We start from the raw sequence: 12744 nt of genomic DNA, 5'->3' as shown, positions 1-12744 counted from the left end.
AAAAGATGGTTGATTTTCATTAAAAAAAAAAAGTTATTTAACATGCAATGGGTTTGTTATTGTTACTTTTAAATAATTAATGCATGTTTTAAATTGCTTCCTCATTTAAATGTCTAATTCCGTAAGTTGCTGGAGACAGAACCCGCATAGACAGGAGCTCTTTGGGGTTCTTGTAAAGAGTCCTAGACGAGAAAGTCTGAGAACTGCTAGTAGGAGTCTGTGCATGGGGGGAAACTCTTGTGAACTCTCTGTTTAAACCCAAACCCGTGCAAGGTGTGAAAAGGTGTGTCTTGCTGCAAGTAAGCCCTCCTTGGAAAGCCTGTTTGTGGTGTGAGGGTCCGTGTGGGAGAGATGTTTGCAACTGCACAGACCTAGCTGGTCAGTGTGGAGTGGATTGTTAATGAATGAACAAGAACTCTACTTAACATAATTGCTAAACGCTTTAACAGTGGGTCACTCACAGCAGAGAGGTTGATGTTTGAAATGTCACTTCTACACATTTGGAGATTATCAGAGTAGAACAGGGCCCCGTGGAAGCCAGCCTGACCGAAACTGCCACCAGCCCAAGCCTGGGTTCGAAGAGACAGTTGTGTGGTCGGCCCATTGTCACTGGCGCTGTGAGTTCCAGAGCGGGGTGCATCCGGGTGCCTGGGCTCTGCCTTCCGTGTTTGGTTAAATTCCGGCCCTACTAACTGTGGTTTATGGCAACTTCCTCCCCCACCCGTGCCTCTCGGGCTCTCCACTTGTCAAATGGGGTTGTTGTTAAGGATTAAATAAGAGAATGATCCGGGGTGGGGTCTGGTCAGCAAAATCTGCCCTTCTTCCTTCGCGGACCCCACTAGCCAGCCCCAGTGTGGTGGGGTGCGGCCGATGGAACCAGAGCAATGTGATCCACGTGACTTCTGCCTCCCTTGCTTAAGAGGGAGCCCCAGGCCCTGAACGTCCACTCTTTCCTGCCTTCCCATTGGACAGGATGGTGACTTGGAGAAAGGCCTTGGAGGCCAGCAGTCTGGGCTCCCAACGGAGCAGAAAAGCCACTGACTTGGAGCCTCCCACGCACTAAATGGGTCTGTTAGGACAGCCCAGCCTTTTACCCTACAACGTCTCTGCAAAGCGGAGGAAGCACTGGGTAAGTGCACTTTGCAGTTAGGACCCTGCTGTCTTTCTCCAGAAGGACACACCTAGTTTTGTCTCATTACAGGAAACCTATGAGTGACACATTCTTACTCCTGCGCGAAGTCCCCAACATTGCTTTTATTTTTTTATTTTTTAGAGATTTTATTGATTTATTTGACAGAGAGAGACACAGCGAGAGAGGGAACACAAGCAGGGGGAGTGGGAGAGGGAGAAGCAGGCCTCCCGCAGAGCAGGGAGCCCGATGCGGGGCTCGATCCCAGGACCCTGGGATCATGACCTGAGCCGAAGGCAGACGCTTAACGACTGAGCCACCCAGGCGCCCCTCCAACATTGCTTTTAGACTCCACTGAGTGAGTGACCTACCCTAGTTACTCCTGGTCTCATCATCTGTTAAAGGAGGGAGAAGTCAGAGTACCTCCCACACACGATAGTGGTAAGCCTCCAATGAGATAATCCATGTGAACTGTTGAGTTTTATTGTGTAAATGCTAAAGAAGTGAGTGTTCTTATTTTAGTGACTGTTTTCGAATTTTCTGGTAGAGATTGCCTCATAAATTCCCACCTGTTGCAGTCGTTCTGAATCTTTACTTGATCGCCAAATCTAGCAGGTGTTTTGCCCAGCGGGTGATCACCGAGACATCTGGCTTCCAGTCCCAGGTCCCTCCCTGTCCCCACATAGCCACAGACCATGGGGACAAGGAATAAAATAAAGAAGGTAGGCAATGGGACCCAGTGGCCATGCCTTAGGAAATGTCACTGTGCTCACAGTACCTGTTGCCATCACTGCTAGTCTATACCTTAATCCAAGCCTGACTCAGGTCACCTATTATATCATTGTCTCTAATGTCCTTTACATTCTGCAACCCCCATCATCATAATAAAGCCATCCCATCATGAGCAGCAGAAGGGGAGGCTTTCCACAATATTCCATTACCTACAGAGGTCAGAAAACAATGCCTCCGCCCTCCTCCCCAGCTCCCCACTGGCTCTGGCCCCCTGCTTGTTTTTGTAAATAAAACTTTATTGGAACACAGCCGTGCTCATTGGTTTGCATATTGCTTCTGGCAGCTTGTGTGCTACAGTGACTAGTGTTGAGTACTTGTGATAGAGACCTGCACAGCCTACAGATATTTACTATCTGGTCCTTTGCTGCACTCCTGCCTACGGCATCACCTGGTGGATTAGTGTCCCCAGAGTACAAGGCACTGACAGCAAAGACTTTTGTCCCCATCTTTTCCTCTCAGAACATAGTAAAATCCCCGGGGTAGAAATGTGAGTGGAAGGGGAACATAGTCCAAAGCGACTGTCTTGGAACAAAATAAGCCATTCTTGGAAGCCTCTGGTTTGACTAAGAGGCCATTACAAACATGGTTATTTTGAGGATTTTTAAAAAAAGATCTTACTATCTATCTATCTATCTATCTATCTATCTATCTATCTATCTATCATCTATTTATTTATTTATCTATTTTAGAGAGTGGAGGGGGTGGGGAGCGGAAGGGGAGGGAGAGGAAGGGGGAAAGAATCTCAAGCAGACTCCGTGCTGAGTGCAGAGCCTGAGGCGAGGCTCAACATGGGGCTGGATGCGGGGCTTGATCTCAGGACCCCGAGATCACGACCTGAGCCAAAACTGAGTTGGACACTCAACCGATTGAGCCACCCGGGCTCCCTTATTTTGAGGATTTTAATGTAAATATAATTCTTCTAAGGACGCCTGGGTGGCTCCAGTCGGTGAAGTGTCTGCCTTCAGCACAGGTCATGATCTCAGAGTTCTGGGATTGAGCCCTGCATTGCGTGGGGCTCCCTGCTTAGCGGCGAGTCTGCTTCTCTCCCTCTGCCCCTCCCCCCATTCGTGCATGCGCACTCTGTCAAATAAATAAATAAAATCTTAACAAAAGAAGCATAAAAGTCTTTCTTATTTATTTATTTATTTATTTATTTATTTATTTATTAAAGATTTTATTTATGTGACATAGACAGCGAGAGAGGAAACACAAGCAGGGGGAGTGGGAGAGGGAGAAACAGGCTTCCTGCTGAGCAGGGAGCCCGATGCGGGGCTCGATCCCAGGACCCTGGGATCATGACCCGAGCCGAAGGCAGCGGCTTAACCAACTGAGCCACCCAGACGCCCCCATAAAAGTCTTTCTATAACCATATTCTTAGAAACGTAAACCATCACAGCATGAAAGACAAGGGCAAGGACTGAAGCCCAGATAGGAGAATCAGGGCTGGGGTACTTGCCTGGCTTCTAGGAGCTTCCATGGAGTCGTGTGCACGCCACAAGGCATGGTAATGAAGGTGGAGAGGATTTGGGTGTCCTGGTGCCTCTTTTCAGTACATTTCTACATTTAAACGGCATATGTATTGGTGCTCTGTTTCCTTTCTTCAGTGTTAAAATGTCCCGAATGGATTCGTCATGGATTCAGTCATGTGGTAAGTGCAGCTCTGTGCCAGGCCACGTTCGGAGCTCTGGGGATGAAGCAGAGCCCGGGGCAGACCTGCGCTCACGGGCCCCACTGCATCGTCCTTCTCCGGGGGCTCCTCCTTCCAGCCAAAAACCACACTCGAGTGTTTCCCAAACGATCAAATACAGAAACACAAGGAAGCTTTTCTGGCCCTCTGTCTCCCTCTAGCTGCTGCTCAGTCTCTCCCTCTTCTCTCTCTGTAGACCAGTTCCCTGGGAGGCTCGTCTACACTGGCCACTTGTCCGTCCACCCCCCAGGTTCTGAGATTCCATTTTCTCCTGCCATCCCTCCATCCCATGCCTCTTTGAGTTTTTGATTCTCCCTTCTCCAGCATCTAGGCTCCTTTCTGTTTCTCAGATGATGGTGTTACCTGAACCCTCACTCTACATTCATGGCCATTTCCACAGCATCAGCCCTTACCCGCAACTGATATCTCTACTTGTGACTTCTTCCTTATACATACATATATCTATCCAACCCTCCACCCACTCTTCCACTCATCCATCCATCCATCCTCCATCCATCCATTCACCTATCCATCCATCCATCCACTTATCCATCCATCCACCCACACATCCATCCACCAGTCCATCCATCCACCTGTCCTTCCTTCCCTCCTTGCCTTCCTTCTTCCTTCCTTCCTTCCAGTTTTCCTTTCTTCCTTCCTTCTTTCCAACAAATATTTTCTTTTTTTTTTAAGATTTTATTTATTTATTTGACAGATAGATAGAGAGCATAAGTAGGCAGAGTGGCAGGCAGAGGGAGAGGGAGAAGCAGGCTCTCCGCTGAGCAGGGAGCCAGACGTGGGGCTTGATCCCAGGACCCCAGGATCATGACCTGAGCCAAAGGCAGCCGCTTAACCGACTGAGCCACCCAGGCGCCCCTCCAACAAATATTTTCTGAGTACCTACTATGTGCCAGGCCGTGGGCTAGGAGCTAAGGATATAGCAATGAGGAAATACAATGTCCACATATAGTGTCCACCCAGCTTCCAACTAGATAGCTCCACTGGGTTTTTCGCCAGGCTCCTTGACTCATCCAGACCCAAACAAAACTCTCTGCTACCCCCTCCACCAGGAAACTCACTCTTATCCTCAAGGACCCCTTCCCAGATAGTAGCAGTTGGAGAAGTCAAAAATTTGGGGGCCGCCCTAGATTCCTCTCCTTCACTCTTCACAGAGCCAAGTCAATCTCACGGTTCTCCCTCCTGCATTTAGCTTCTCCTCCATCTCTACACCACAGTCCTGGTGCAGACTGCTCTAATATCTTGCCTTAATTCCATTCCCGTTTCCCTGTTAACCTCAACTCCCATCCCAGTTCTTCCTCCACAACCATCCTGGGGGAGATGGTTAATCTCCACGGTTCAACCACATTGCCCATCCTAGATCATTTTTCTGCTCTGCCTGCTGGGCTCTGTGCCCCAGGAGGCTGAGTCCCATGGGCTGTGTCACCTGGCCTTGCTTTGCTATCTGGCATCCAGTTAAATTTGGCCAATGGGAGGCACCAGCAGGAGATCAGAGGGTGGAGGAGGGTAGCTGAGGATTTTGTGCTTCCCTTTGCCCCACACCAGCCCTGCTCCCTCATTGTCCCCCTGGGGTTCGGGGGTGGCTTCATTCCTCCAGGCCATGGCTCTGCAGGTTATTCCTGAACCCTCTTCAGCCCCGAATAACTGCTCCCATGAGAGCTGGACTAAAGGTGCTTCACCAGCCCTCGTTGGTGCTACTAACGCTGTATAAATCTCAATAAACAGTCTCTTTATGAAATTATCTTTACTTAAGTTCTTTTGAGCGTGATCTCTCTTTCATGCCAGAATCTTGACTCCCAAGGCTTCCCACTGTCCGCAGGACAAATTCCCTATGACACACCCTACTGGGATTTTATTCTCCCACATGTTTACCTTCCCTCCTCTGTTCCTGGAACCTTGGGTGTGTAAGTATACTTTTATTTTTTGGCAAAAGTTCAGTAGGGTTTTCCAGAAGAAGGTCTTCCCTGGGTCTAGCTGTCTGCTCTTTCAAGCAGTAATTTAAAAAAATTCTTTTTTCCTGGGGCACCTGGCTGCCTCAGTGGGTAGAATAGGTGACTCTTGATCTTGGGGTCAAGTTCGAGCCCCATGTTGGGGGTAGAGTTGATTTTTAAAAAAATCTTGGGGTGCTTGGGTAGCTCTACTGGTTAAGTGTCCAACTCTTGATTTTCGGCTCAGGTGATGATCTCAGGGTCGTGAAATCGAGCCCCGCGTCGGGCTCTGCACTGAGTGCAGAGTCTGCTTAAGACTCTCTCTCTGGGGTGCCTGGGTGGCTCAGTTGTTCAGTGTCTGCCTTCGGCATAAGTCAAGGTCCCAGGGTTTTGGGATCAAGCCCCACATCGGGCTCCTTGCTCAGCGGGAAGCCTGCTTCTCCCTCTCCCACTCCCCCTGCTTCTGTTCCCTCTCTCTCTCTGTCAAATAAATAAATAATCTTTAAAAAAAAAAAAAGATTCTCTCTCTCTCTCTGCCCCTCCCCCCTCACGCTCTCTCTCTTTCTTGAAATAAATAAATAAAATCTTTTTTAAAAAATCCTTTTTTCCTACAGGCAATGGGGAGTTGTATCATTAAATTTTCTTTGGGGTACAAGCTACAGAAACCCAACTCAAAGGAGTTTAAGCAAAAATACTGGCTCACACAGTGGGACCATCCAAAGCTTCAGGTCCGGCAGGATCCAGTGCCTCAGATCATGTCAGCAGAACTTGATTTCTCCAGCTGTGCTTTCTTGCCTTATCTTTGTCCTCAAGCAGCCTTTTTCTTCATCATGGTCTTGAGAAGCCCCAGCTAACAGCCACTCAGTTTCAAATCCTGTAGGAAACAAAGCTTCCTCAACAGGCTTGACAATCACCCTTCTAGTCCTTGGCCTGACTCTTACTGGTCCACCCTTGTCACATGCCTATTCCTGAGCCAATTGCTGGGGCCACGGCAGGCAAGCTCTTTGTCCCTGAGATCCTTGGGGTGTTCCCAAGGAATTTCTAGAAGGGGGAAGGTATGCTGGGCAGACAAAACCAATGCATATCTATCTACTGCCTTTGCTCAGGGCTCATTAAGAGGATAGAATGAAAAACGTCTGGCTGGGACACGGCTTGTGATGGGTTTTCCCACAAATGTGTGGCCACATCCTTCCCCTCTCGGAAATCGGACGTCCACAGACTCCTTCCGGGAGAGGATGGATGTGCCTGAGATAGATACAGGCCTTTATCTTCTTACTGTAACTCCTTTCCTAGCACACAATCCCCTGGGGATCCATACGCACCTGTGAACCCTTCCAGACTCTTTCTACACTAAGACTATAGGCATAGGATCATGTGCAACCCACTGGTTTTATTTTCCCCCCCAGTAAAAATGAGATCAAACTTAGAGGGTCTTCTGCAACGACCTTTTTCGCTTACCCATGTCAGAGACCCCTTCTGGAGTAGTGGACGTAGCTCTATCTCGCTGACTTAGTGGCCCAACATTCCAGCTTCTGGATGAACAATATAGTTCATATTTGACCAGCCCTTTCTTGAAGCAAATACTGCTGGTTATCGCCAAACATCCAGTTCCCCTTTCTTCTCTAATAACAGAACACTCACATTTTCGACCAGGGCATGACATTCAGAATAAAGATCGCAAGTCACAGCCTCCCAGGTGGGCGCCATGAAGTTCTGCCTCACGGGCCATGAGCATCATCGATGCGTCCACATCGGGGTCCTGCCCTCCCCAGGCCGCTGTCTCTCTTCTCACTAGCTAGCACGTGACTGTGGGAGGGAGATACCGCAGTCCCTGCTGATGATGGAAACCAAGGAGGGAGGGAGCATGGGTACCAGCCATGGACTCCTTACAGCCAGACCACTGAGTGACAGAGAGGCCTCAGTTCTCTGTTGTCAAAGCCACTGCAATTTGGGGTCTCCAGTCCGGCTGGTGGAGCACGTGGCCCTCGGCACGTGGCCTTCCAAACTGCAGCATTCGCTCGCCTGAGCCACACCCCACACCTGAGAAACCCGACTTTGCATTTTTTTTAAAGAGGGAGAAATTTTGTTTCTAGCATGACTTTTCTTCTTTTTTTTAAGTCATCTCTATACCCAACATGGGGCTTGAACTCATGCCCCCGAGATCAAGAGTCCCCTGCTCCTCGGACTGAATTCGCCAGGTGACCCCCGACTGCATTTTAACAAAATCCCCAGGAGATTCCATGCACATTACAGTCTGAGAAGAAGTGCTCTGATACATTTAATGAAAGGCGTTTCCTTAGTTTGCAGGTTTCCATTCTTGCAGTGAATATGCTCTATAGAGATTGCATCCCTCTCTAGGTCAGATCCTCCACATGGGATTGCTGGTCCATGGAAGACGGCCCTTTACGAAAGTTTTTGTTTTTTTTTTTTAAGGTTTTATTTATTATTTGTCAGAGAGAGAGAGCGCGTACACGCGCACAAGCAGGCGGAGCGGCAGGCAGAGGGAGAATCAGGACCCCGGGATCATGACCCGAGCCGAAGGCGGACGCTTAACGGTCTGAGCCACCCAGGCGTCTCCCTTTACAAAAGTTTTTGACCGTGGTTTGCTTGGCCGTTTTTGATTTTGTCTTTTCAAAGGTTTAAGTAGGATCGTGTGGGAAAGCCTGCTAGCTAATCTCCTAGTTAGCTTCTCAAGGCTTCTTCCAGAAAAGGGGAGTCACAGTGCGCCCCCTGGTGGCCGCTTTCTCCACTTACAAGCAAGTGGGTCTTGGGTTAAAAGACCTTGCAATCCCAGACCTAAGAGCTAGAAAATACCCACAGCAACGGAGGGTTATGCTCTCATTGAGGCTGGCTGGGTGGCTTCAAGGCCACTCCCCGCCAGAACATCTACAACGATTAGGTCACAGAAGTGTTGCTCAGTACTTTTAACAGTATAATGCCAGACTGACCAAAGAGAGCCTTTTTTTTTCTTTTGTCTTTAAAAAAATATGGCTATGTGGAAGCATAATAGATGCATCGCAAACCATGCATTAAAAATGTCCAGCGGCGGGGGGGTGGGGGGGCTGGAGGGCACATTCGGTTAAGTGTCAGACTCTTGGGTTTGGACTCACATTGTGATCTCGGGGTCATGACCTCAGGGTCTTGGGATGGAGCCCTGCTCTGCGCTCAGCAGAGTCTGCTGGAAGATTCTCTCCCTCTGACCCCCCAGCCCGCACGCGCGTGCTCTCTCTAATAAATAAATCTTTAAAAAAAAAGTCCAATGGTTGAGTCTTGACATATGCGTGCATGTTTGAAACCGTCACAAGATATGATCCTTTGTCCCCCAAAGCATTATACAATATGCACTCTTTTCTTCTGGCTCTTTTCACTTGACGTAATTATTTTGAGATTCATCCATATCATGTTTATCAACAGTTTCACTGTATGGAGATAACACAATTTGTTTATCCATGTCGACAGATGTCTGGGCTGTTTTCAGTTTCAGATGAGTGTAAATAAAGGGCTACGAACAGCACAAGTCTCCGAGTAGAACATCTCCTCTTTTCTCTAGAGTAACTACCTAGGCGGGAAAAGGCTGGATCACGTGGTCAGTGTGTATTTAGCTATTTAAGAAACTGCCAAACCATTTTCCAGACTGGTCGTGCCCTTTCACATTCTCACCAGCGGGTAACAGAGCTCCTGTGGCTCAGGGGGCTTCTCTGACCTTCTCCCCAAGACCGCTGCTCTGAAGTCAGGCAGATGTAGGTTCAGATCCCTTGGCTCCATTGCTCACCAGCCACGTGACTTGGGACCAGGCACATAAACATCTGAAAGCCTCAGTTTACTCACCTTATCTGTTGCTTGGCATTCTGGACTCAGTTGTAAAACTCCTGCCGCATGCCTCCCCCATCCTCCCCAGCGGACTGTGAACTTCCTCAAGCAGGAGCTTCTGCCCACCTGACACCAAACTCCACGATGGCGACAATGCCGTTCTTTTTTTTTTTTTTTTTAAGATTTTATTTTTATTTATTTGACACACAGAGAGAGAACGCACAAGCAGGGAGAGCGGCAGGCAGAGGGAGAGGGAGAAGCAGGCTTCCCACTGAGGAGGGAGCCCGATGCGGGGCTTGATCCCAGGATGCTGGGATCCTGACCTGAGCCGAAGGCAGACACCCAACCGACAGAACCACCCAGGCGCCCCCGACAATGGCTACTCTTGACACGGTGCTCCTCTAATCCCCGCACCATCACCCCAGAGGTGGGCTTTATCCTCATTCCAAACTGTTGGGGCTGGATCTGGAAGACTCCGTTTCATCTCAGTTCTGTACAGATAACGCCGTTATTATCATTGGGAGTGGTGGTGATGATGCCGCTGTTGTCATGCTTCCTGTATTTTACAGAACACTCGGTGAGGACTCGGGCAATCAGCCATCATCGAGCACATCTCTATTTCTGCAGTGAGACCTAGGACCTTTCACGCTATAAAGAAGACCAGTGAAGAGCCTCCGGTCAGTCTTGCCCCAAACGGTTTGCTACGGACTCACCGAAGAGCCTCTGGTTTCCAGCGCTCTCTGGATCTCAGATAGACTCAGCTCGTATGTCTACAGCTGAAGAAGCGGACTCAGAAATACTAGGGACCGTGGACAAGCATTCGTGTCCTGCGTGCTGGCTGCGCGCTCGCCATGAACCACACGGCCGAGAAGCAGACAGCCACATGCTCTCGGGAAGCTACTGTGCTCACGCACTGTGAATGTTCAGCGCCGCCTAATCCACGACGGCCAAAAAGCGGAAACAGCCCAAACGGTCCGTCGACCGATGAATGGATAAACACAATGTGGTCCATCCGTCCAGTGGAATACTGCTCAGCAATCGGAGGAAGGACGTGCTGACCCATGGCACAACGTGGAGGAAGCTGGAAAACACGATGCTCCGTGGAACCCGTGCTCACCGGACGCAGGTTCGTAATGTAGGCCCTCGAGGGCTGATACGAAGTGTCCAGGAGAGGCAGAGTTCTAGGGACGGAGGGGATTAGTAGTTGCCTGGGGCTGGGCGGTTGGAGAGAAAATATGCAGTCAGTGCTCTAGTGAGGACTCAGTGATGGAAAGGTCCTAAACTCGACTGAAGCCACGAGGGCACAAACTTTGTGACTGGTGTATACACTCTCAGTGGGTGAGTTGTATGGCAGGTGAATTGTATCTCAATAAAGCTGTTATTAACAAAGGAGAAGTAGGGGCGTCCAGCTGGCTCAGTTGGTGGAGTATGCAGCTCCCGATCTCAGGGTTGTGAGTTCGAGCCCCACGTTGGACATAGAGATTACTTAAAAATAAAAAATCTTATAAAAAAAAAAAAAAGAAGAAGAAGTAGGGGCATCTGGCTGGCTCAGTGGGTTAAGTGTCCGACTCTTAGTTTCAGCTCAGGTAATTATCTCAGGGTTGTGGGATCGAACCCCGGGTTGGGCTCTGTGTGGAGTCTGCTTGAGATGCTCTCTTTCTCCCTCTGCCCCTCCTGCTTATGCTCTCTCTCTCTCTCAAATAAATCTTAAAAAAAAAAAAGAAGTAAATGCTTTTGGAGTGGGAGCAGAAGTCACAACCTACTGGAGACATACGCTTGAAACAGTTTCAGTTTTGCTAAGTACTGTTTTCCTAACTACTCCACATCCCGTAACTCACAAGCGGTTCTGACCCAGCGTCCACACGCTCAGCGGCTTTCTGAGAACGGTCTCTCTGGGATTCGTTCATCAAGGTTCTCCAGGAATTCAGAAACAATAGGATGTGTACATAGAGAGAGAAAGAGACCTATTTTAAGGTATTGGCTCACATGATTATAAAGGCTGGCAAGTCCAGAACCTGCAGGGTAGTCCAAGGGCGGGAGCTCCAGGAAGATGGTGCAGTTCAAGTCCAAAGGCTGTCTGCTGCCCAATTCCCTCTTGCTCGGGGGAGGGCAGCCTTTTTTGTTCTAGTCAAGCCTTCAACTGATAGGAGGACAATCTGCTCTACTCAAGTCTACTCAAAGTCTACTGATTTAAATGTCAATCTCATGCAAAAGCACCATCACAGAAACCTCCAGAACAATACTTGGCCATGGCCCCGCCAAGCTGACACATAAAATTAACCATCCCAGATTCCATCTTGTTTATTCTGAAACTCTACTCTCAATCTGGATTTGGAACTTCCCCTGCCTACCCTCCCTCCGCTTCTGGTTTCCAGAAACCCTGTTTCCTGCCTCTTCCAAAGCCTGGCTCCTCTGGGCAGGTTGCACTCCCCTCACCTGGCCGTGCTCTGCCAGGGTCTGTCAGGCTCTCGCTGCAAGCCCCTCTCCCGCTCGACCTCTTCCCCCACCACCATGCGCACACACCGCCCAGCTGGCTGCCTTTCTAGGACAGTGGGATGGCTCAGACCCAGTTTCCTTCCGTGGGTTCCTACAACCTCCCCTCACCCCCGACACTCTGCCCGTTGAAGCTCCAGAGCGGGAGCTCCGGCTGGTCCTTGCATCGCTGGGGAAACTGCATCTCTCCCATCCCTGAATATGGACCGAGTCCGTTTTCCTCAGCAAGTCTTGCAGGGAGGGGCTGCTCCCGAAGGCTGTGACAGGAGGAGGAGGAGGAGGTCCCCAGGCCCCTTGTGAGGAGCAGCCAGCCCTCACCAACGGGGCCACCACAGTTTACAGGACAGCAAGGGTCAGGAGTGCTGGAGGATGGGCGGGAAGCCAGCAGGGCCCGGGGCACTGAGCTAGTGGAGGGCAGCGGGGCAGGGCAGGGCACGCAGGGCCTCCCAGGCCGCGGGAAGCAGCTTGGGGTTTCTGCTGAGTGCAGGGGAACCACTCCTGGGGCTGAGGGTAACCTGAGAGCTTTTTAGTCGAAGGAGGTAACACTGCATCACGCGCAAATACTGCTTTGCCCTGGCCGTGCGTCTGGCCACGTCGGGCAGGACGTCTCTCTCTCTCTCCCCAACTTTCTAATTTCCCCCCTTAACTTTGACCGAATTGGACTGAATACAGCAGAACTGAGGACATTTTTGTGTGCCTGAGTTTTTGACAGCCCCCGTTTGTGTATGGCAAGCGGCACTGATTTTCCACACAGTAACGACATGGCCAATTTTCAACTTCATCAAGAAATTGATTTAAAAAGTTGGTTAAAAAGTCAAGGAAGTCAGTGGAACCCTGGGTGGTTCAGTGGTGGGGTAATGTCGTAATGGGGGTCCATGAGTTGGATT

Source organism: Phoca vitulina, unplaced genomic scaffold (assembly GCF_004348235.1).
Source record: "Phoca vitulina isolate PV1807 unplaced genomic scaffold, GSC_HSeal_1.0 scaffold90, whole genome shotgun sequence".
Lineage (NCBI taxonomy): Eukaryota > Metazoa > Chordata > Mammalia > Carnivora > Phocidae > Phoca > Phoca vitulina.
This window is presented reverse-complemented; position numbering follows the sequence as displayed.